General features: G+C 46.1%; 1 protein-coding gene across 2 annotated transcripts in view; it reads right to left on the bottom strand.

Annotated features, from left to right (window-relative positions):
- Positions 1 to 21925, bottom strand: part of TMLHE (trimethyllysine hydroxylase, epsilon) — a 99510-nt gene extending 77585 nt beyond the window's left edge. For both annotated transcript variants that reach the window (XM_031945142.1, XM_031945144.1), the window contains exon 1: positions 21563 to 21925. The gene's annotated coding sequence lies outside the window, so the exon portion shown is untranslated. The remainder of the gene's footprint in view (positions 1 to 21562) is intronic.
- Between the last annotated feature and the right edge of the window lie 2966 nt (positions 21926 to 24891).

Here is a 24891-nt window from a genome sequence, read left to right as displayed (position 1 = left end):
GCGCGTAATTGGGAAAATAGAAAATACTATTAAGTGCAAAAAATGTCCCCAGATCCATTCATGATCTCCTTCAGAAGAACTGGCGCTGGCACTTCTGAGCTTTACAAATTGGCACAAACCGCTAGACCCTGCTGAGTCTCAAATCCCTTCTGTCAAAAGTAGGGGGGCTGAATATACCCACGACCTCCCCCGCAAGATTATGGCTAAGAAATGGCTGTTGCCCCGAGAGGGCTCGGGCAATCTCAGAGATCCCGCTCCTCGGGGGGGGGGGGGCTCTCCCTGTCCAAAGAAGGCCCCTAGTGATGGCTGCACCGGCTCCCCTTCCCCCCAGTGGGAATCAACAGCAAGCCCAGGTGGCCCCAGGCCCCAGCCCCTGATGCTGCTCTCACTTGACCCAGATTAGAAGAGTTAACCATGTATATGGCTGAAAACAGGACTGACTCCATTTTGACCTATATTTGCTGTTTGTTACTATATTTCTTTGTGTCTCTGGGAGATGCCTCTTTGACAAGGACTGAATGTGTCCTTGTGTACCTCCCTTCCCCCCATCACTTTATGGTTACAAAAGAAAACTCGTAGTGTATGAATAGTTCCAGGAACTCACTCCCTTCTCTTTATCCTATGGAAGAAGGCCCAGTGGGAGCTTAACAGATGCTAATTAACTAACTTGACGGATAAAGAAGATACTGTTTTCTTCTTTGGACTGTGAGGACTATGTTAAAGGACACATTCTTTCCTTAGCAGAACAATTAAAGCATGCAAAGAAGTATCTTTTCCTGCCCTCCATGATCTAACCCCAGACTTCTGGGGCCTTTTGTTAGGCTCGGAGGGGCAGGTAGCCCAAGAGGAGGGCGGCCTGTGTGTTGACGGACAGAGTGCGGCTGTGTGGGCATGTGCAGGTGCCATCCGTGGGACGGTGAAGCCCGCCATCTTAGGATGGGGCGTTCACCCCCCTGGAGTAGACGGATGATCTACCTGCCCGAAGGTTATGGACCCATCGGCCTGGATCCTGTGCTGTCTTCACAGCGGCTGCTGGCCAAAGACTTGTCCTGGAGAATTCTTACAAGTGAGCCCGGTGGGCACCTTTTATGTGCCCCCTTCCCCTGGGATCCCGGTGAACCTGTTTCCACACTCCCTTCTTTTTACATTCTTATTTAATAGTTTTCTTTTTCCTCAGTTATATTTAAAACAATTTTACATTTGTTTTTCAAACTCTGAGTACCAGATTTTCTCCTTTATTCCCACCCCACACCCCATTAAGAAAGCAAACATTTTCAGAAAAGTCATGTTTCCATCCTCCCATCTTATGTTGTATTTCTCCTCAACAAAGTTGACTCGCTCTCTTTTCCGGCCGCTGACTGCCCAGGTTTCCAAGCTTCCTTGTACTGAGTGCACTTCAGAATCCCCCAAACCACACTCCAAACTAAGGCATTCTTTCGCTGGACAGAAGGGAAAATTTAGGGCTAGAGAGATTTTGCTGAGGTCCCATAGAGCCAGAATTAGAACTCATGGCTTGGGACTGCTTCTCAAACCAGGGTTCCCTCCCTCCCCTCCAAAATGTGAGGGTTTGTTGTTAGAATGCAGAGGTGTTTTATCTCCCGTCACATGGTTCCCTGGGAACGCAGGCCATGTGACTCATTCCAACTCTGCTGCTAATGATTTAAGAAGCCCCTTTTTCTATTTTGATTAAGCAGGAATCTCATTCCCAGAGACTTCATCAATTGCATGATCGGTGTTGGCTATTACAGCATAGAATTTGGGGGCTTAAGGATAACCCTGATTCATCCAGAGTTTGGGTGCTTCAGGATGGGGGAGAAGGAAAAAAAGATGTTCTGGTGAAGAGGGAAACACGGAAAGAATGCATGACAAAACCTTCCAACAAAATCATTACAAAAAGAGCTTGCCTACACGCGGCGACAGGCTGCAGTACTTCGGAAAATCCATTTGTGCGAAACAACTCCTTCGTGGACAATGGAAGGTAAATAAGACCCTATGGTGCCTGAAGACAAAATGGACTAAGATTGCTCAGGGACATCGGTATTTAGGGAAAAGTAGGTTCCGTGACAGGAGTGAACAGCTCAGGGAACACCTGAGCTGGAAAGAGTTTTGGAAACTGTCTAGGCCACCTATGTCTCTGCCCCATTCATGACCTAGTGGATAGAATGCTGGCCTCAAAGATTGGTTAACACCTCCTCCACAGCTGGCCAATCATGTCTCCTCGAGTCTCTGAGCGTTCAGGGCCTGAGCAGTGGCTAATATGCATTAGGAGGAATTTTCCTCCCTCCCTAGAAGTCCTTAAAGTGATGAAAATCACAGGTCCTGCCCAAAATAACAACCTCCAAATGACCTGTCTTCCAGGCTTGTTGTAAATCAAATCTGAGTGGGCTTCTGCAAACCTTCAATGCTTTCTAAATATCAGCTTGGAATGGCCTCCAAGAAGCTCTCGGTCTCTACTGGAAAGCCTCTCTGGAGTGACAGGACACTCACTACCTCCAGAGGTGGCCTCTTCCACTCTTGAATTGCTTCTAATTACTTGTCCATTTTTCATTCCATCAAGCCTACATCTGAAGAGTTTCCAAAACTTTGCCCATTTGTTTCTCTTTCTTCCCCTTGGGGCCAACAGAGCCAGACGACTCCTTCCAAAATTTGAAGATAGTGTGTGTTCCATCCCTCCCTCATTTCCTCTCCTTCTCCTCCTTTCCCTCCTCCTTTCTTCCCAAGAGTTGTTTCAATTGATCCTCAAGTGGCTTGGGCTGCATTCCCTTCCCCAAGCTGTCCACACTCATCCCAATGCACTCCACCTTAACGGAAATTCAAGAGGAGGAAGGAGTCTCAAAGGCCACCTAGTTGAACCTGCAGTTGGACAGAAATCTCCTTTATAACACCAAGGACCTTCTTTAAAACATGGTACTGAGAATTAAGGACAATCCTCAAAACACTCTCTGACTGAGGCAGAGTATAGAACACTTGTCACCTGTAGTCTTGGGAGTTCTGGCTCTCAATAAAGTCTAAGAATGTATTAGCTATTGACCACACAACATCCCACAGCGGACTCCTAAAGAGCAAATTATCTGCTAAGACCCCAAGACTTTCTGCCACAGGAACTGTCTTTTAACCAGACCCGGCTGATCTTCTACCCGATTTTGTTAACCCAAATGTAGGGCCTTCTGTTTATTTCCATTAGATTCCATCAGATTTGGTTGGGCCCGTCATTCCAACAGTCGGAATTATTGTGACTCCCAACTCAATTATCCAAAACAGTTGAAAATTGGCCAAGCATCTCATCTGTGCCTTCATCCAGCTCAATGACAAAAAAGGCTAAGGACAAATCCCTGGAGCTCGCCCTTCCTACCTGTCCTTTCCTACCTATGGAGTCACTTTGACTTTGGATCAGGTCCTCCTGGAAAGCGCATGCGATTCTTTGGGCGGCTGCCTCTCAGCTTCGACAACTTGCCTCTTGAGGTTGACAGTCACAGACAGGTGATGAAGAAAGAAATTGGGTAGAACAGAATAAAGAATTCTGGGAAACAATTTTCTAGGCTCTTGGGGTTTGCTCTCTCCTTCTCCAGCACTGGACCCTTTAGATTACAAAGCTGGGGGAGGGAAGCCACCACCGAGCCAATGACTCCGACCTCTTCCTACTGTATCTTGCTCCTTCCTGAATCACTTCAGTTCTCAGACCTATTTCCTTCTCTGTAAAAATGTGGGCACTAATGATCCTTAGACTACTTAGCCTGGGCCACTGTGATAAAAGCTCCTTGGAACCCTTAAATTCCTTTATCAATAGACTTTTGCTTATTTTGACTGAATATGAGAAGTGCCAGCTGCTGGGGTGAGGAAGCTCCATTGGCATAACCACCATCAACTTAGGCCCAAGTTCACCACTTCCCTCTGGTGTCTAAGAACCTCCTTATTCTTGGTGGTTGGGGCCCATCACCCATCCTGGGCTTTGGAGAGAGAGAGAGACCATTGCACAAGGTTTTCCTGTTTCTTGAGGGCAAGGAAAGGGCAGCTGGGGATGCTGTAGTGGATGGAACGCTGCCCCTTCATCAGGAAGGCTCATCTTCCTAAATTCAAATCTGGCCTCAGATGCTCACTAGCTATGTGACCCTGGGCAAGTCACTTCACCCTGTTTGCCTCAGTTTCCTCATCTGTAAAATGAACTGGAGAAGGAAATGGCCGACCACGCCAATATCTCTGCCAAGAAAACCCCAAATGGGGTCATGAAGAATTGGACACAACTCAACAACGACAAGGGGAAAGGAACAAGCATTTCCTAATCACCCATTATGTGCCAGGCACCATACTACTTTACAAATATAATCTTATTTGTCCTCACAAGAGCCCTGTGAGGTAAGTGCTATTATTATTCCCATTTTACAGCTAGGAACTCTGATGCTAAGAAAAATGAAGCTACTTGCTCAGGTTCACACATCTAGTTAAATATGGCTGAAGCCATATTTGAATTTAGGCCTTCCTAACTCCCGGCCCTGTCCCTGTATCTTTAAGGGTGGGAAATGGGTTCCAGACAGCCAAGAAGTTCCTGATAAGTCTCCTCATCTGAGGATTTCATGACTAAGTTGCAAACATAAGATAGGTACAGAGTAAATTGAGTCTCTCTAAGTCTCTAAGCTGAATGTCATCTGCTTAAGTCAGTGTTCAGTAAGCAGAGGAGGCCTAATACTTAATCATTGTGTCCAAAGCCAGGAAATCATAGAAATGGTTTGAGGCAGACCAATTAAGAAGTCAGCCAATGGAATAGGCATGTGAGCTACAATCTCAGGCTGTAGCAGCAGAGAATGAGGGCAGAAGGGATGAGGCAGCCTGATCCAAGGGGGCTTAAGACTAGAAAAAGAATTTCCAAAAGAATTAGAAAAGGAGTAGATGCCCATCAAATGGGGAATGGCTGAATAAGTTAGGTTAAAGTAATGGCATATTATTATTGTTCTATAAAAAATGATGAACAAGCTGATTTTAGAAAGGTTTGGAAAGATTTACAAGAACTGATCCTGAGCAAAACAAGTAGAACCAAGAAAACTGTAACAACAAGATAGTTCGATGATCAACTATGACAGACTTAATTCTTCTTAGCAGTTCACTGATCCAAAGCAATCCCAAACTTTGGATGGAAGACACCATCTGCATCCAGAAAGAGAACTACGGAGACCAGATGTAAATCAACCCATGCTATATTCACTTTTTTCTCTCTCTCATGGTTTTCCTCTTTTGTTCTAATTTTTCTCTCCCAACATGATTCATCAGGGAATGTGTTTTAAAAAATTAAATTTGCATGATTCCATTCTACTCTATTGAATTTTGGTACAATAAACTTTTGTATATTAAAAAAACACTGAAGCCCAAAAGAGGCCTGAGCCAAAGTAGGGATCTGAACAGGATGGGCTTAGGGCATCCAGCCCTTCAGTCATGGTAAGGCCCCTCGGCAGAAGGTATGGCTTGTTTCGCCCTTAAGGGGCTGACCCTTGAATCAGAGGACCTGATGTGGATCCTCCACATTTGTGGGACCTTGGGCAAAGCCCTGCTTACTCAGCTGACAAGCAAGAAGCTCAGTTAGACAATCCCTAAGGTTTCTTCTGGCTCAGGATCCAGTCCTACACACCTGTGTCTACATGCCCAGCTATTAGGCCCTTCTCTCCAGATGGCTGATGGCAAATCTCTTCTTCTGGACTTAGGAAGGGGCTCAGCTGAAGCCTAAGCAGAGGCTGATTACTCTCAATGCTTCTGGACTCTCGATCATCAAGCCCTCCTCACCCCCACCACACCCTTGCAGATTCCCCCACCTCCAAGGTCAAGGGCAAAGTAGGGAAACTACAACCCCCAAAGCAGGGATTCTTCCCCTGTTCTTACTATCTCTTTGGTAGCCTGGTGACTTCTCAGAATCATGTTTTTAAATATCTAAGGGGAATGCTAAATTTGAGGTAGAGGTTAGTGAAAATAAAGGTAACAATTTTTTTTTCTCATCTAAACTCACAGACCTTAGGTTAAGTAACCTTCCCCTAAACAAACCCTGGCAGTTAGTTGGCACATTGGACAGAGCACTGGGTCTGGAGTCAGGAAGACTGAGTTCAAATTTGACCTTAGACACTTACTAGCTGTTTGATCCTGCTGGGCAAGTCACCTGATCTTTTGTGCCTCAGTTTTCTCATCTGTAAAATCATCTGGAGAAGGAAATGGCAAACCAGTCCATATCTTTGCCAAGAAAAACCTAAATGGGATCATGGAAGGTCAGAGATGACTAAAATGAGTGAACAACAAGATGGTTTGATCCTTTGATAATGAGAGCGCACCAGGCCACATCTTCTCCTCCGAAAAGCCCAGTGCCTTTCTCCTTAGGTATCAATGGAATTGACAGTACCCTGCATTTGCTCTGTTCCACCCTAGGCTGTGCCCTCCCCCAATCTCAAGGCTCTCTGGAATTTGAATGGGCTTAGTTCCTTGCCTTGACTCCATGATGAAATCACTATGCTTGGTCCAGAGGTGACTCTGAAGTTTGGTGCCTGACTATGTGGGGCCCCTGGTTCCCTTCAAGAATTCCCAGAAGGGAGTCAGGTATCATTGATACCTGATTACAGTCAATTCGGTGTCCCTAATAACAACAAAAAACAAACTCAGAGAACTTTCAAGCCCTGGTTATCAAGGCAGGCAATCAGCTCCCTAGCAGAAAGAACCATGTCAGTGGCATCGGGGTGGCGTGCTGCTGACACAGGCCCTTGGGGGTTGCAGGATGCCAAGTGACATCCTCAGGCTCTGAATCTTTGGGAGTGCTGCTAGCCGTTACGGAAACTTGTTCAACGACCACAAATATTTCTTAAGTCCTTACTATGTGCGAGACACTTGGGAGAGAAAAGTAAAAATGAGACAGTCCCTGTTCTCAAGGGAAGACCATTTTGCTAGGGGAAAACATAGACACAGATAAATCAATATCTAGTATATTCAATATGACTCGCAAAGTATTGTGGGAAGGGAACTCGGGATCAACTACTGGGAGAGGCTCCTGCCTCGCCTGAGCATTCTAGTAGAATGTGGCACTTCTGGGAATTCTTGAAGGGAACCAGGGGCCCCACACAGTCAGGCACCAAACTTCAGAGTCACCTCTGGACCAAGCATAGTGATTTCATCATGGAGTCAAGGCAAGGAACTAAGCCCATTCAAATTCCAGAGAGCCTTGAGATTGGGGGAGGACACAGCCTAGGGTGGAACAGAGCAAATGCAGGGTACAGTCAATTCCAAAGAATCAGATTAGATCCATGGGGAAGTTATATAACACTGATAAAATACGGTGCAAAAATTCATGAAATAGTCAGAATCATTTGGGCAAGGACCACCGGAAGGGAAAAAAGAAGACAGGAAGAAGAGAAGGACAAAATGGTCCAAAACAGCCAAAGACAGCAGGATCCTGTTGTGCTAAGAGGACACGATTTTTCGATATTTGTTCATAGAACTTATTTCTCTACTTAAAGCAGAACAGAGAATTTCTTGACTTGCAAAGCCTCCTATTTTTTAGAAAACAAAATGCAACAAGGGTGTCTACTCCTGTGGCTATGAATGACTCTGACTGATGTGGCTGGCAAGGGAGAAGTGATAGAAGAAAATGACCTTAGCATCACATCTTAGAATTTCTGTCAGATAAGGACCGAAAATTTCAGGGAAAGGGTCAGAGAAACTGGCCAAATGAAAAGGCATTTGTCTAGCAAAGTGCTTTATTCAAAAAAATAAATAAATAAAAGCTAGGCAGGGTCCCAAGGCTTAAGGCATCACAGGGAAAGTCAGATAGAGAACAGAATTCCAATAGTCCCCAAACCAGCTCATGAATAAAGAAGAAAAGAAGGGACTCCCTAAATAGACCAATATGGCTACTCAGGGAACTCAGAAACTGAGGTAAAATTTTGAAAATGCGTATACAGAGATGGGTAGAAAGGAAGAAGGAAAGCATGGCTCCGACTTGTAAGAATGCCAGGAGTTTGAAAACACAGAAGAAGCCAAGTCTGATGAAGACTGAATGCTAGGGATGATCCAAAGCACTCCTTAAGCTGCGGTGGGGACAAGAGGAACATAAATGAGGGAGAGAACTGCTACTTGGGGGGTTAGGTCTGGTCTCCAGGGATGACACAGAGAGAGAGGGAACAACTACTCAGCTCCTACCTTGCTCTTGTTTCTTCAATCAGAAAAGGCTAGAATTCAAGTGGGTCATATACAGCTTGATCCCAGGATCAAGGAAATAAGAAAGAGTACACCCAAGCATGAAGGGAATTCAAGTCCTCAGGTGGCCGTGAGCCCTAAGGACTGAGTTGTTTTCTGTGATCATGGCAGGGTCCCCAAGAATGGGAGAAGGGCCATGAGGCAGGATAGAAAGAAATGGGCTGGTTTTCAAACGTGAGGGAAATAGAAGAATTTTTCAGGCCAGAGGCATACATGCTTAACTTGGATTCCTGGAGATTTGGGAGAATGTATTCTTAAAGAACTCTGAGAAGGCCCACATCAGGGAGAGACCTGGTAAGAACAGGCGACAGGAACAGACAGGCTTTCATAGCCGATTTGCTGCAGTGGACCACATTTTCACCGTAACACAGTTGACTGAGTGGTAAAGAAACTATAAGACCCTTCAGTGTTTACTGACTGCACTGGACCTAGTAGAGCAACATTTAGCCTTTAGGACTCTCCTTAGGAAAGGTGGGACTCTGCTCAGGTCAGAACTGAACAAGCTGATAATTTTCAACACTAAAATTCTATTATTCTCATTGTAGTCCTTCCCAAAGGGAGCCTTCCTACAGGATTCAACACCTGTAAACACCCTGACTGAAAATATTCACGGTGCCCTCTGGGATATTGAACAAGCAGACTCCATTTCAGGAGAGCAAGAATGTGTGTGTGTGTGTGTGTGTGTGTGTGTGTGTGTGTGTGTTTGTATGAGACGGAGACACACAGACTGAGACAGAAAGAGAAAACACACAAACACAGAGAAAACAGACAGAAACAGACACACAGAGAGAAACTAAGTCAGAGAAAGCCAAATATCCAATTTTTTTTTTAAAGAGAGAGAAATAGAAGTTACAATGAATGGAAACAAAACAAAACAGTTTGCAAGAATATTAAAAATGCTAAAAAGCAATGCTACACACAGTCCAGCAAACTTGGGGGTACATCAAAATAGATAACCACAAAAATATTAACAACCAAAACTGATGGGCAGGAAAGAGATAACGAATTTCCAAAAGAGAATTTGGAACAACTTATCGAGAAGCTGCTACTTTAAAATCAAATCACAAACCCAAAACTCCTATGTGAGTGTTAGTAAATATTTTAAGAACTCAATAATTCTTTTGTTGCAAAAACTTGTTTTGAAAAAACAGAGAGGGGGGATAGTTTGTTCTACTCAAACTCTAACAGTTTCAGAAAGATATAGATAAACTGGAGAAAGGCTACAGAAGAGCAGGCTGGATGGCCTTGGGTTCCTGCCACAGGAAGATCAGTTGAAAAACCAGGAGCTGTTTAGCTTGGAGAAGTAGGGACTGGAGGTGGGGAATAACTGCTTTTAAGGGCTCATAAGGTAGTGGGAAGAATCAGAAGCAAAGGACAGAAGTGGAAAAGAGACCAGGTGAGGCTAAATTGTGTTATAATGAAATAAAAAAAACCAAGTATGATTCAGACATGTGATTTATTCAGCAAGGCATGCAACTGCCCAAACAAAACAGGGCCAGAGCTCTCAGTAGCCCCAGAGACCCTGAACCCCGGTTTCTCTATGGTTAACATACAATTTGGAGGGAGCAATAAACAGGATGTGAGGATTGAGCCACCTGATTTCTTTTTGGTAGAGGTGACTGGGAGACACTCAGGTAAGGGGGAGAGAGAGATTCTTGTGGATGATGAGGACAGGGAGTAGTCTTGCAAAATCAGGTGATTTCCATAGAGTTGGAACTTAATTTCACAAAATGGTAGATAAAGGCCAAAAGGATAATGCAAGAAAATGATTCCTAGCGCTATTGACTTAACGAATCAGTATTTTGTCAGATGCTAAATGCTGTCTACAGTCTACAGAAGGTAAACCCAAAATAAATAAAATGGAACTTGTAGGGGAGCCCCAAATAGCTGGGGAGGAAACAGGAAAGACCTCGTGGAGTAGCAATATCTGATTTGAGCTTTGAAAGGAAACTAAGGATAATGAAGGTAGAGATGAAGAGGGAGAGCACTGCAGCCACATGTGACAGGCAAAGGCATGGAGACAGGAAATGAAATGGTTTAAGAAATAGCAAAATGGCTAGTTTGGCAGGGCCTTGGTCATGTGAAGTGTAGAAAGCAGTGGGAAGAACACTGGACTTATGCCAATCCCACAGTTTGCAATCAAATCCTGTCACTGGCACTTACGACTTCTATGACCCTGCACTTCTCTTTCCCGTATCAAAATGAAGGAGCTAGGGCAGGGGTCCTCAAACTACAGCCGTGGGCCAGACGCGGCAGCTGAGGATGATTATCCCCCTCACCCAGGGCCATGAAGTTTCTTTATTTAAAGGCCCACAAAGCAAAGTTATTTTTACTATAGTCCGGCCTCCAACAATCTGAGGGACAGGGAACTGGCCCCCTATTTTAAAAATTTGAGGACCCCTGAGCTAGGGTATCTTTCAGGGCGTCTTCCATCCCTACATCTAGAGATAGCCCAGGATCCTGTGAAAGAGAGGCTGGGCCCAGGCTGGGAAGGGCCTTCAAAGACAAACAGGAATTTGCATTCTGTTTTTGTGACAATAAGGAGTTTACTTAGCAGGCCCATGACATGGTCTGGACTCTGCTTCCGAGGTACAGAGAACTTTGGTAACTGTATGGAAAGGGAAGAGACTTGAGTTAAAGAGATGCTACACCAGCAAGTTGTTGCAAGGCCCCCAGGAGAGCATCAGCCATGCATGTAGGCCCAAGCAAAAGGATATGAGAGATATAGTAAAGGTAGAACTGACAAAATGACAGATGGTCATTCGCGTAACGTGAGGGAGAGCAAAGAATTTGGGTCAACTCCAAGGTTATGAACTTGGGTGACTGGAAGGAAGGTTGTGACAGATATAGGGAAGGTCAGTAAGAAAGATGGATTTGGGGAAGGAGAGAGAAAAGAAATTCTTTTTAGGATGTATAGAATTTGAGATGCTCATGGAACCTCCAGTTAGAAGAGCCCAAATGGCAGTTGGTGATTCAGGGCTAGAGCTCAGGAGAGAGGCTAGGGCTAGATCCTTAGATCTGGGACTCAGCTGTATACAGATAATGTTTGACTCCATTGGTGAGACTGGAACCTGAGAAGTTTCTCTTCTTAAGGCCTTGAGTGAAGCCTTAAGGTACACCTTCATTTGGGATGTCTTGGATGATGCTCTAGCAAAGAAAACTGAGAAGGAATGACTACACAGGAGAGCAAAGAGAGAACAACTAGTGGAGAGAGGATATCCAGGAAAAAGGGATACTCAGTGCTAAATGCTATAGATGAGGCACGAGGAATAAGAACAAGAAGAGGCCATAAAATCAGCAAGGGAGGAATCACTGATAACTTTGGGGAGAACAATTACAGTTGAGTGATGGGGCTGGAAACCATAATGGAGAGGATTTGAGAAGGGAGAGAGAGAAGTGGAGGCAATGAGTGTAGACAGCTTCTGCATTTGCCCCATTCCTTCTCAATCCTAAAAATAAAAAACAACCTATCCAAAGCTTCTAGACCCTCAAACTCTCATCTTCTCTTTCTCTCCTTCCTTTGTCCGGTCAACAAGCGTGTCATACTCATCACCTCTGCTTCCTCCCTCTTTCCTCCTGATATTCTCTCCACTGGAGGTTTTCACAACACTACTCCGAACTGGCTCCCATCCAAGTTGTCCGCCTCATCCTTCTCAGCTGCCTTTACTGGTCCATCAACCATATCACTCACTCTAACTGGCTAGTATGAAAGGTCCTGTCCCACATCCTCTTTCTTCTCCTTTACTTTGTCTGTCTGCCTGTCTCTGTCTTTCTCTACTACCCCCTTCCAGAAACTCATCAGCTCCTCTATGGAAAGGACTCACTGTTTTGTAGCCACCCCTAGTCTCCTGAGCTCCAATTCCACACCAAAAGCCTTCAGGCTGTGGATCCAGTCTGCTTCTCATACTCAACAAAACTCATCCTTCTTCCTCAAACCCTCCCTCTTCCAAGCTTCCCTGTTTCTGCTGACGGTGGAGCCACGCTCCCATTCCCTCACTCACAACCTCTATGTCATACCCTACTTTTGAACACTCGGCAACACCTCCGATCCAATGACTAGCCAGATTTCGAAGTTCTATGTGGGACAAGGTGCTAGACTCCCCCCTTACCCAAACTGACTACTCGGAGGCATCTCCAGATACAAACAGAAAGCATTTATTTGGTCCTTGCAAGGAGAGATTCAAGCACATCGACTGGACAAAGTTCCAGCATGGTGTGTGGCCCGTGGAAACAGAGAATGGATTATATAGCAAAAAAAAAAAAAAGATGGGCACAACCCCCCTTCCTTGATTTTTAAATTCATTGAATGGACTAAAAAGAAAGTAACCATTGACCAATGTCTACTTCCCGGGGCACATGACTTCCTGAAGCCTAGACTTAGGGTTTGACCTTTTCTGCCCCACAGCCCTGAGAACAGGGATCATGTGACTTCCAGAAACTTAGGCCTAAGGTCCTACAACTTGAGAAATCCTCACCTGGTCCCATTCAGTTCCTACCTTTAACATCTCTCCCATATATCTTTTTCCCTCTTCCCCACCCACTGATATGCATCTGAACCATCTGGAATGCTTTTTTAATGGTCTTCCTGACTCAAGTATCTTCCCATTCAAAGCCATTCTCCACACTGTTGCCAAAGGTCTAACTGCTTCTCCTGGTCAATAAATTTCATCGCCCTATCTATCATCAGGAGACTAGGGACGGCATAAATATCAAACACAGACTACTTGCTTTGGCATTTAAAACCTTTCCCAGCCTGGCTTTATCTTTCTTCTTCTTTTTTTTAATTATAGCTTTTTATTGACAAAACATACGCTTGGGTAATTTTTCAACACTGACCTTTGCAAAAACTTCTGTTCCAACTTTCTCCCTCCTTCCCCCACCCCTTCCCCTAGATGGCAGGCAGTCTCATACTTGTTAAATATGTTAAAGTATATGTTAAATGCAACATATGTATACATATTTATACAGTTACCTTGTTATACAAGAAAAATTGGATTTAGAAAGAAGGTAAAAATAACCTGAGAAGAAAAACAAAAATGCAACAAAGAATAACAGAAAGAGTGGAAATGCCATGTTGTGAGCCACACTCATTTCCCAGTGTTCTTTTCCTGGGTGTGGCTGGTTCTGTTCATTACAGATCAATTGGAACTGATTTGGATCCTCTCTGTCTCTCCTCACTTCCTAAAAGCATAAACTCCCTGACCACCATTTAGGAAAAGAAGCCCAGGTCCGAACACATCCTCAATTTCTCACTTTGGAATTTCTAGCCTCAGAATCTTCCCCAGCCCCCCCCCCCCCCCCCCCGCCCCAACCCTCTGCTTTGCCGCTTCCTTTCGTGTTGTGTCTCCTCCATTAGCCCCAGTTCTTCATGGGAAGGAATTGTCTTTTGCCTCTTTTTGTAGCTCCAGTACTTAGCTTAGGGCCTGGAACATACTGGAAGTTTAGTAAGTGTTTATTGACTGACTGACTAGTGGTGTAATTCTGACGGGTCACTTTACTTCTGTAAGCCTCAGTTTCCTCATCAGTAAAATGGTGACAGTAAGGATAGCATCCATGTGGTAGGGTATTGTGAGAGTCCAATAAGATAATTTCTGTATGACGCTTGGAAGCCAACCTTCAAGTGCTCTATGAACATAAGCTCTAATCATGACTATACATACAGGCTAAGCAATCCGTCTTTTAAACTCTCCACGGCCTACACAACTCTCTGAGAGTTAGCTCAAGAAGTATTGGGAGTTTCCTATGGCACTGAAATCTACAGTCTGCCCTCCCCCTAAAAGTGCTGACTTTCCCTTTCTTAGAGTATTTCAAGCTGACCAAGGACTCTCTTCACAAAATCCCTAAGAGCCGGGATATGTCAATATTATTATCCTCATTTTGCAGAGGAAGAAACTGGGTCTGAGAGGTCAAGCAACTGCCCCACAGTCACACAGCATGCAACAGAACTCATGTCATCTCTTCCAAAGTCAGTCTCAAGCATTAATTAAGTATGGAATATGTGCTAGGCGTTGTACTAATGCTAGGGATACAAAGAACAAAAGGCTCCTGCCCCCCCCCCCCAATAATGAGGGAGATAACAAGGAAATAAGGCTACATAAAAACAGACACAGGATAGATGAAAGGGAAGCTGGAAGAGCTGGCCAATAATGCCTTGTGGAGAACAGCCCTTGACCTGAATGTTGAGGAAAGCCGAGGAAGGGAGGTTAAGGTGGAAGGGAAGAGCCAATGTAGGTGTTTGTGTTTGATCCTGGAGTAATAGGGCACCAGTGAAGTTCACTGAACAGAAGAGCAACATAGTCAGACATACATTTTAGAAAAATCGCTTGGGCAGCTGAGCGAAGGATGTTCTGGAACAGAGATCTGGGGCAGGGAAAATAGCTAGAAGGTTACTGGAGCAGTCCAGGGGAGAGGTGATCAGGACCTGAACTAGGTCAGTAGCTGTGTGAGTGGACAGAATGGGACTTCTATGAGATGCTGTGAAGTAGCAATGACACTGAACGGGATCTGGAAGATGAATGAGAGGGAGAAGTCAAGAAGAAGCCAAGGCCGGAAACCAGCATGACCGGGAGGATGGGGATGCCCTCCACAGTAAGAGGGAAGTTTGGAATAGGGAGGGATCTGGGGGAAAAGACAATGAATGGGCCGGATTGGACTATATTGAGTGAGGTGTCCATTGATTGAGACATCCAGTTTGAAATGTCCAAGAAGCAGCTAGAGGGACTGGGACGTAGTTCAGTGAAGAGACTGATTGGTCATATAGATCTGGGAGGCATCTACATGGAAATGAGCGTGAAAGCAGGGGAGCTAATGAGATCACCAAGTAACCCGATAGAGGATAAAAAGAAGGCTAAGAATCGAGTCCGAGGGCATACATGCAAATTAATGGCAAAGGGCCAAAGCAAGAGTCAGCAAAGTTTGAGAATCACTGTCTACTGTAGGCCCTAAGCCCAGACTAAGCGCTGGGTCTCTGCATCCTACCCATGTGGGTCCAAGGCAGAAAAAAAGTTTCCAAATTGCTCTCCTTGACTAGCAGTTTTGCCATTTGAGGGAGAACTCACAGAGGGGAGGGAAGGAGTCGGGGCCATAGCTAGTGACTCAGGTGTTCTGAGAGGATGAACCCCAGAGGACACGTGCTCTCAGCCTGGCCAGAGCATTAGATCTCAGGACCCAATGCCGATCAGAATCTTCAGTTAGACCCAAATCTCTTCCCAGAAATGGATCCTCCTTAACACTTAATCCTGAGCATAGATGCTGATCCTTCATGTCTACCATGTTTCTTTTTAAAAGCTAAAAAAGGAAAGCATGAGGCTATTAGCATGAGGACTGCAACTCACTTATTTTTTACAGGAAGAAAAGATGTCTATTATAACAGAACTTGGGAATCTTCTATTTTTGCCTTCAGTCAACAAGCATTTATTAAGTGTCTACTGTGTGTGAGGCACTGGGAGAAGATACAAAGATAACTAAGATATGACCCAGCCCTTAAGAAAGTTAAAATATCACAGAGGAAACAAGATACACATACAATGAACAAAAAACACAAAATAGGGCAGCCCATGACACTTATAAGAAGTACAGAAGTAAAGAGATTTCATGGGGAAAGAACCTTCTCCCCAACAATGGGAATCAAGGAAGACCTTGTGGAAGTGGTAGCTTTTGAGCTGGACCTTGAAAAATGGGTGAAATGTCAGCAGAGAATGGGGGAGGAAAGGCATTCAAGATGTAGGAAACAATATGAACAGAGCAATATGCAAATACAGAAGAGAAGGTTATGTTAGGCCAACAAAGAAGGCTACAAATTGAGCCCAAGGGCACACATGCAATTAAGGCAATGGGCCAAAGCAAGAGCCAGCAAAGTTTGGGAAGCAATAAGAATATAAACAAGAAACAAACAAGAAAAGTGATAATGGGGGACAGAGACAGGTGGGCATTATAGAATGCCCGGATGTCGGAGGAAAAAGAGACTTCCCAGGCTTCCAGACCAATCCGCACCTAAAGAATTTCCCTTAGAGCAGAGCTGCTAGGGCTCCTCCAGCCTTTGCCACCTCCCAAGGCCAACCACCCCGCTATGGGACAGCTAGGAGGTTCTCCCTTGTGGCACTGGGCCTCGCATGTCAGTCTAAGCTTAGTGTGCTGCTTACTAGGACATTCATGAGAAACATCCATAAGTCACAATCACGTTCCCCCCCCCACCCCGCCACATTTGAGTACTGAAGCGATCCCGCACAGATTATCTGGGAGCAAGGAAAAGGAAGGTCTAGAGTAAGAACCCTACCCCTGGTGGCAGTGACAGGACTCTTTTGGAAGAACTCATCGTTTGCCCTTGCCCTTCCCTCTTACTTCATCTGGCTGGTCACAGGCTTGATGGTTACACTTCTGAAAATACGCTTCATGCAATTAAGCAATATTAAATAAGCAATAAAAAACACAGGACCAAACTTCACCGAGGAGCACAACAGGTTTAAGAAAAACTAGCATCAGCAAAACCTTGACATCACTGTAATTCTCAGGGCAAAAGCAGGCAGAACACAATCTCCCCAATGGCCCTAACAAAGCCATATCGCCTCCCTTCCCACAGGAAGATTTTCTGGTCCTTGAAGAAGATACAAAAGTTGTCTATAATGTTCTTCTATGCAATTATCTAACTTGTGAGTACAAAGAAGAAACATTTGCAAAGTCAAACTGGAGCAGGAAAAAATGAGACAGAACCAAGAAACATTCCTGAGATACCCCGATCATGGGAAAGAAGGGGAGTAACTAATGTTATCAATATCTTCCCTGGCTTATAAAAAGGCTCAGCCCCAACAAAGAGACAAGTCTGAGATTGGCTCCTTCTCCTGCTGTCTCTGACTCGGAGAGCTAGGTGGAAACTAGTGCACCTGGACGTCTGAGGGCAAATGGGCTCTGCCGGAGGGGGACTAGCGCTCTCGAAGCCCATCTCCAAGGACGCCCTCATTTTTCGACTGAATCAGGAACTCCCCCAGTGCCCAGCAAGAACATCCAGCCCGGCTTCTGAGAAAGGTATCTGGTTAGTGCTAACCTAGCTCTGGGGAAGGGCAAACTCTCGGGTGTGACTCCGGTCCCCAAATTCATATGTCTGCTTCCTTTTGGGGGCAAGTCTTTTCTGCCTGTGGTTATGTCTGTTACTGGGGGAAGTTCTTCCTAATAGAAATTCCTCATAATTTAACTAATTCCTATTTAGATGAATGATGGTTTCCTTGTGTTTTTGAGCTAAAAATTCTCAAGATAATCCATGAGTATTTTAATACTGTATGCTAAATATAGCCATGCGACTGTTTCAAGGAAAGACCTATGAAAGGGAGAGATTGGGAGGACTTTAGGCTGAAGCAAAAAGGTCCCAAGTTCTCTTTGACATGTGTCAAAGGAACCAAGGCCAGGCTAGGCTTATTTCTCATAATTCTGATGGGAAATTAGAGCACAGATTTTTGAAAGAATGAAACAGTACTAACAATGTAGAATGTGGATCCCATAAGCATCCAGAGAAGCCAATGAATGATGGGGGATATATTTGAAGGTATGTGTAAGGAACGCTGAGATGTTCCTAACCAGTGGGGAGGCTGGACTAGAAGGGGGAAGACAACGGAAGCAGGAACATCTCTTGGGAGGTTATTGCAACACAATGGATGAGAGTAAGGAGAGTCTGAACTAGACTGGTAGCAGGACAAGAGATGGGAAGATGAGGGTTTGGGAGCTATTAGCCAGAATCCGAACCAAGGCAGATTATATGAAAATTGGGGGCCATAATGCTGCCTAGGTCAGTGGGCTGTGACTAGACAGAGCAAGGAGGAGGGAAATGAGAAGGAGAAGGCTAGAAAAAGAATAAAAAGGAGAAATGGTTTTGTTAGGTTTTTCCTTTTGGTACTTCTCTTGTAGATTTTTAGCATCTTCCATAATGACTCTTTCTACAGACCTGCAGAAGTCAACTGGGGAAAGGATGTTAGTATTAGGCTGGAGGCATGGACCGGATGACCCACAAGGGTACTTCCCGCTCCAACGCGAGGCTTTCCTTCATTACCTCATAGGATCATAGATTTCTAAGCAAAAGGGCCTTCAAGGCCATATAATCCAAACTCTGAATTGCAGAGGAGCTACTGAGGCCTTCATGAAGATTAAGGGGTTTCCCAATTTAACAAAAGTTATTAGTAGCAGCAGATATAGAATTTATAGTCAGGCCTCCCACTTCCAAATCCAGAACTCCTTCAATGGTTCCAGGTAGGGAGGCCAATGCTTCTCCTGTGCTACTAGGCTAGAAGGGATGCCTATGTGGTTCTGCCACTCAGGAAGGTCTCTGGTTGCAGAGGGTAGCAAGGACCTGAGCCTCTATACCACTTCAGTAACTTGGAGGCCCAATTAGGGAAATAGGGAAATAAATGGAGAGAAGTAAGACCTCTCACTCTACCAAATGAGGGTGACCTCAGCAGTGTTCCATTCAAGCCACATTTTGGGTTTAGACCTCTCAATCATGCTGTCTAGCTAAACAGGAAATGCTGTCAGGCCACATCTCAGCCAGCTAGACTCCAGCCCTGAATTCCTTACTGCTACACTGGCCCGGGGCCATTGAAAAATGGGAGCTAAAGTGGAAATGGAGCTTGAGTGATGGAATGCTGATTTATGAACAACTGGGCTGGAACCCATCACAGAGAAGGCAGTGAAGTAGAATGTGGTTCAGGAGACCTTGGTTCTAGTCTCAGCTGCATCCTTAGCAAGCTCAATGACCTGAGGACTCTCTTCTCTGGGCTTTAATTTCTTCTTCTATAAAATGAGAATGAGTACTAGATGGTCTCCAAAGTCTTTGTCACCTCTAAAATTATATGACTCTATTCTGAAAGTATCAAAGGGCCCCTCTTTCAGCAGGGAAAGGGAAGGGGGAAAGGGAGGTTCTGTGACTTTTGACTTTTAGTTCAGGCATCAGGCACCATGAGACCTGAGCTGATAGGCCACCTGTCGATTCATGTTCTTGACTAGTCACATCATCATTACCACCTCTGACCTTACCCTCTCCCACAAACCCCATCCACAGAATGAGTTGAGAGAAATGAGGTGTCCTTCCATTCTGAAATCTCTTATTTCACATCCTCTTTAAGCTGAGTTCCCTGTTCTTTAGTCTCCCCTTCTACTTGTCCCTTTGGATGTCCACTCAATCCTGGGGTGCCTAGTTTTCCCCTCAGAGAGGGCACTGCCATTTCTTTAGCTATCCCACTTCTCTGTGGAGTCCTTCAACTGGAGAGAGTGTAGGAGAGTGGGAAGGCAGGTGGACTTGGAGCCCAAGGTCCTGCATTTAAATTTCAACTCTGCCCCTTACTGCCCATGTGAGTTCCTTGGCAAACTGTGGAAGCCTCTTTGGGCCTCAGTTTCCTCATCTATAAACTGAAAAGAGTCAATTAGTTGAAATTTAAGGTCCATTCCAGCTCTCTAACGTCTTATGACCTTAAGCTCTGCCCTCTTCCTCAAGCTTTAGTTCTATGTTTATAGATCCATCCCTTTGTCATGTCATCTCCATAAGACTAAAACCCTAAAAGCCTCAAAAAATACTCTAAAAGAGCTTCCTACCCACATGCCCAAAAGATCTATCCAAATTTTCTCATTTTTGTAAATCATTTTTTCAGTGCCCTAGAAGTAAAAAGATGGAGATGTTTTTGTCTTTTGTAGCCTATCATTCACCAGTTCCCACTAACAAAAAATCCTCTGCAGATTCTCTCACGTTGTTCCTTGCTCTCTATTACTACTATAGTTCAGCCCTATTCTAACTTTACTTCTAACTCTGAAATCAGAATTTGTCTAACTGCCTCCTCTCGCTGGCCTCCCAGACTTGGCTCCACTTTCAATTCATCTTGTGCCACGATTTTATATGAAATGGCCTAAAGCACCGCTTTTATGATGTCACCACTCTGCTCTAAAACTGATATTGGCTCCCAATTGCCCATCATAGGCATCGGTGACCTAGGAATGAGAACTCTTCTAGGTCTTCTGTGGCCCCACATTTGGCTAACAAATCCAGGGCCCAAGGAAAATTTCAGAAGTAAAATCTTTTGTTAGCATGGACTAAGCCATAAAGGATTCCTATTAACTGGGGGATTTGTACTTTATAAGAGCTCAGTATCTCTTATAAATCCCCGGGATCCGGCAGAACTTTTGCCTCCTCCACGCTGCCCCCCTGGACATTTCCTGCATATGTCAGGTTCATCTACCACCTCCATGCAGGCTTTTCTTTTTCTGCTTCCCCCTTTCTAGAATGTCTTCCCTAGGGTCCCCGGCTCTATCTGAAACCTCACTTTGCTTTGAGATCGGGCTTGGAGTCCCATGGCTTTTCTGCGCTGTTCTCCTTTCACGGGTGTGTGCTTAGCTCGGTGCCCGCCACATGCTAAGTGCTCTGTAAATGTTAGTTATCAGTATTATTGTTTACTGGCATGTCCCACTTGGTTTCGAAGCTACTGGAAACTGGGCTTTCTATTCTCCTGCAGCTGCTGGAGAGGGTAGTTCTGGAGCTCTCCAAGAGCCTCTGTCTGGGTAGCCCAATCCCTACACAAGATCCACACCATTCCTAGCTTTTTTCCAGTTCCGATCATCACCAACTATGGCAGAACTTTGCACAACGGGCTATTTTCATCGGAAAGACCGGGAAAATGACTAAAGAGTGCAGGGAGGCTGTCAGTGTGTAGATAAGGAAGAAATCAAATGGGACTGAGAGAGAAATCTCTGCAGCCCTGCGAGGAACTGACCTTCCAGCTGGAGGGAGTCAGAGGCGGGCCCTGGCAAGGGGAGAGAGGAGCTGGGGAACGAGGTTGCCCCATCTTTAAAAGAGACTGTCACCGCCAGGCTCTGGTTACAGGCCGGGGAGGGGAATAGGCCCCCTCCTTTCAGTGGCACCGCCTGGGAGTGAAGGTGAGGCCTGTTCCACAGAAAGTGCAAGCATGGCCGAGCCTCCTTCCCACCTTTCCAAATAGCCATTTGTCTCTTCACCCCGGCCGGCGTTCCAGGCTGTGCCGTGCATGCCCAGGTCTGCCCCCGCTCCCTCCTCTGGGAAATGATGACCTTAAACCGGCAGGCCTTGGGAAAGCTGGCACTGTGGCTCCCAGGGACCCAGGCTCCCGGGCCACAGCCACGGCCAGTGCTTGTAACAACCAGGCTGGCCAGGCGCTCCCCCCTCCCCCCCCCCCCCCGGTTCTGCGCTTGCGGGCAGCCTCTCCCCCCTCACTTAGCCGGCGCAGAAGGAGCCCCTTTAGGGGCGGGAGGGACGGGCAGATGCCCCATTCCCAACCCCGAGTCCCCCAAGCCCGCCCCCCAGCCCCGCCCCGAGCCCACCCTGTCTGCGGTCTGCACCCACCTGCGCGGGAGGCGGCGGGCCGGCGGCGGGCGGCCCCCAGGGCACCGGCAGGAGGGGGAGGGTTCGGGGAGGGGGAGGGGTGGCGGACCGAGACTTCGGCCCCGCCCCCACCCAGCTCTTTCCGGCCAAGACGGCTACGCGGCCCTACCCAGGCTCCCCGTGGCCTGAGAGGGAGAGAGGCGGGTAGAGGGCCTGGGGGGCCCGCGGGAGGGGGTCGGCCCGCCACGTGGAGCCCGCCAGGCCCGGGCAGCGCCGCGCCCCCCGCTTCCCTCCCAGCAGTGCCGCGCTGGCACTGCGTTAACACCGGGAACGGCAGCTGTGCGCGCGCCGGCCGGCCGGAGGGGGGGAGCTGGGGGAGGGCGGGGAGACGGGGAGCGGGGCCGAGATCGGGAGGACGGGGGCGGGCCCCGACAGCCTCCGAGCCGGCGGAGCCCGCCGCTCCCCTGAGCGGGAGGGAGCTTTGCCTCGCCCGCGCAGCCCCGCCACGGACGGCCTCGATTTACCCTTAACGACTTTGCACTACTATTCCTGCTTTCTGACTCTTCTCACCCACCGCTTTTGTTTGCTTCTCGTAAATAATAATAACTTACCCCTAAAGCTTTGCCGAGCACTTTACACATGTTAACTCCCATTCCCATTTTACTGATGAGGAAACTGAGGCTGAGAGGTTGAGTGACAGGGTCACAAAGCTAGTAAGTAGCAAAGAACCCCAGGTCTTCCCGACTCCCGAGTCTGGCACTGGAGGCCCTGGGGTAGCCGTGTTTGCACTCCCACCCCTACCAGCTAAAGACACTATGCAAGATACTTCTGTAATTCAATTCATTTCCTATCCCTTTCAGACGCTCCCTGACAGTTGTTCTTAAACCTCCGGAAGAAAGATTTGCTTTGGGACATTATTTCCAACAGGTGGAATTAAAGAGCAAGAGTTGCAAGGGACTTGCCTCATTTACTCAGAACCCCTCCATTTAAAGGGAGGAAGCCAGAGAAGTGCTGCTCTCCCAAGGTCACCCAGATAATGAGCACCCCAGATGAATGGGAGCGCTGCCTGCTCCACTGGGGCCCTCCTTCTACCCCCCCCCCCCCCTTTGCATCTGTCCCTGCCCTCATATCCGAGCATCCTAAGAGCCAGCAGGGCCCTAGAGGAGATGTAGTCCAATTCCTTCATCTTATAAATGAGGAAACTGAGGCCTGGGGAGGAAAGTGACTTGTCTGAAGTTCCATGGGATTGAAGTCCTGCATTTACCAAAAGAAAGACGAGAGAGAGAGAGAGAGAGAGAGAAAGAGAGAGAGAGAAGGGAAAATGGCCTAGGCCAAAGGCTGGAGGGACATGTGCAGTTGAGGGATATGCCATGAATGAGTAACTGGCAAAGGAAACCAAGATGTATCAGATGGGAAGAAGACAACTAAAAGAGAGGAGGGTCAGAAAAGGCCAGAGAGAAGAGAAAAGTAGCCCAAAGCAGAGGCTCAATTGTGTCATGGGAAATAAAACTTTGTATGCAACTCTTAGATGAGGGTTTGTATCTTGTCTCAAAGAGATGACTAACACACACATATACGCAAAAAAAGGGAAAATAAGCACACTAAGAGAGCTGCAACCTAACCCCCCAAAAATGGGCATCATCCAACATGGAAAACCATTGGGACGGATGGGTTACCAGTCATTGTTCTGCAGGTTTTGCTTTGAACTAATCAATATCCTACCGTGCCATATTTAACATGTGTAGGCCTGCTTGCCATCTGGGGGAGGGGGTAGAGGGAGGGAGGGGAAAAATTGGAACAAAAGTGAGTGCAAGGGATAATGTTGTAAAAAATTACCCAGGCATGGGCTCTGGCAATAAAAAGTTATTAAAAAAAAAAAAAAAAAAGAACTAATCAATATCCAAAGTCCCATCTAGGTCTGATTGATAGTGTGTCTTTTTATGGCATACAACTATTGGATCTAGAGATGTCCTTTGGGTCTCAACTGTCATCAGGAGAATGGAAAATCAGATGTAGGTTGAATGAGGGGGAAAGATACTAGAACATAGATTATCATGCATTGAGTCTTCAAACACAGCAAATATAATGACAAGTGAGCAGACATCTCAGACCATAAAAAGCAAGAATATCAGTGCCCACAAGGGTTCTTATCTTAGAGTAGCTACTCAGAGCTCCATTTCCTACAAACCATGAAGGACGCTTTCCAACTCAGAGCTCAACATCCAAGGTCCCTTTCAGGTCTGATAGTCCATCTTTCTATCATGTATAAATGTTGAAGCATGGTCCATCTGATCTAGAAGTGTCCTTTGGCTCTCAACTGTCATCAGTGCAACAGTCGATGGAACATAGGTTGATCGAGGTGGATTGACTTGAGATCCTGGAGTGTATGAATACAAGCCAGTATCTGAAGAAGGAGCTTTGCATCATCAAACAGGAATGACTTCTCCGAGGGGAGGGTTGCAAGTCATAAATGCAGGTTTAACTTTAAAATGATCAATACCCCAAGCCCCATCTAGGTCCGATAGTCTATCTTTCTATGATATACAACCTGAAACTTAGTCTATCGGATCTGGAAGGGTCCTTTGGCTCTCAACTGTCATCAGTGCAACAGTCGATGGAACATAGGTTGATCGAGGTGGATTGACTTGAGATCCTGGAGTGTATGAATACAAGCCAGTATCTGAAGAAGGAGCTTTGCATCATCAAACAGGAATGACTTCTCCGAGGGGAGGGTTGCAAGTCATAAATGCAGGTTTAACTTTAAAATGATCAATACCCCAAGCCCCATCTAGGTCCGATAGTCTATCTTTCTATGATATACAACCTGAAACTTAGTCTATCGGATCTGGAAGGGTCCTTTGGCTCTCAACTGTCATCAGTGCAACAGTCGATGGAACATAGGTTGATCGAGGTGGATTGACTTGAGATCCTGGAGTGTATGAATACAAGCCAGTATCTGAAGAAGGAGCTTTGCATCATCAAACAGGAATGACTTCTCCGAGGGGAGGGTTGCAAGTCATAAATGCAGGTTTAACTTTAAAATGATCAATACCCCAAGCCCCATCTAGGTCCGATAGTCTATCTTTCTATGATATACAACCTGAAACTTAGTCTATCGGATCTGGAAGGGTCCTTTGGCTCTCAACTGTCATCAGTGCAACAGTCGATGGAACATAGGTTGATCGAGGTGGATTGACTTGAGATCCTGGAGTGTATGAATACAAGCCAGTATCTGAAGAAGGAGCTTTGCATCATCAAACAGGAATGACTTCTCCGAGGGGAGGGTTGCAAGTCATAAATGCAGGTTTAACTTTAAAATGATCAATACCCCAAGCCCCATTTAGGTCCGA

Source organism: Sarcophilus harrisii, chromosome X, assembly GCF_902635505.1.
Source record: "Sarcophilus harrisii chromosome X, mSarHar1.11, whole genome shotgun sequence".
NCBI classification, from domain to species: Eukaryota; Metazoa; Chordata; class Mammalia; order Dasyuromorphia; family Dasyuridae; genus Sarcophilus; species Sarcophilus harrisii.
Note: the sequence above shows the minus strand (reverse complement) of the source record. Positions and strands in the feature narration are given on the sequence as shown.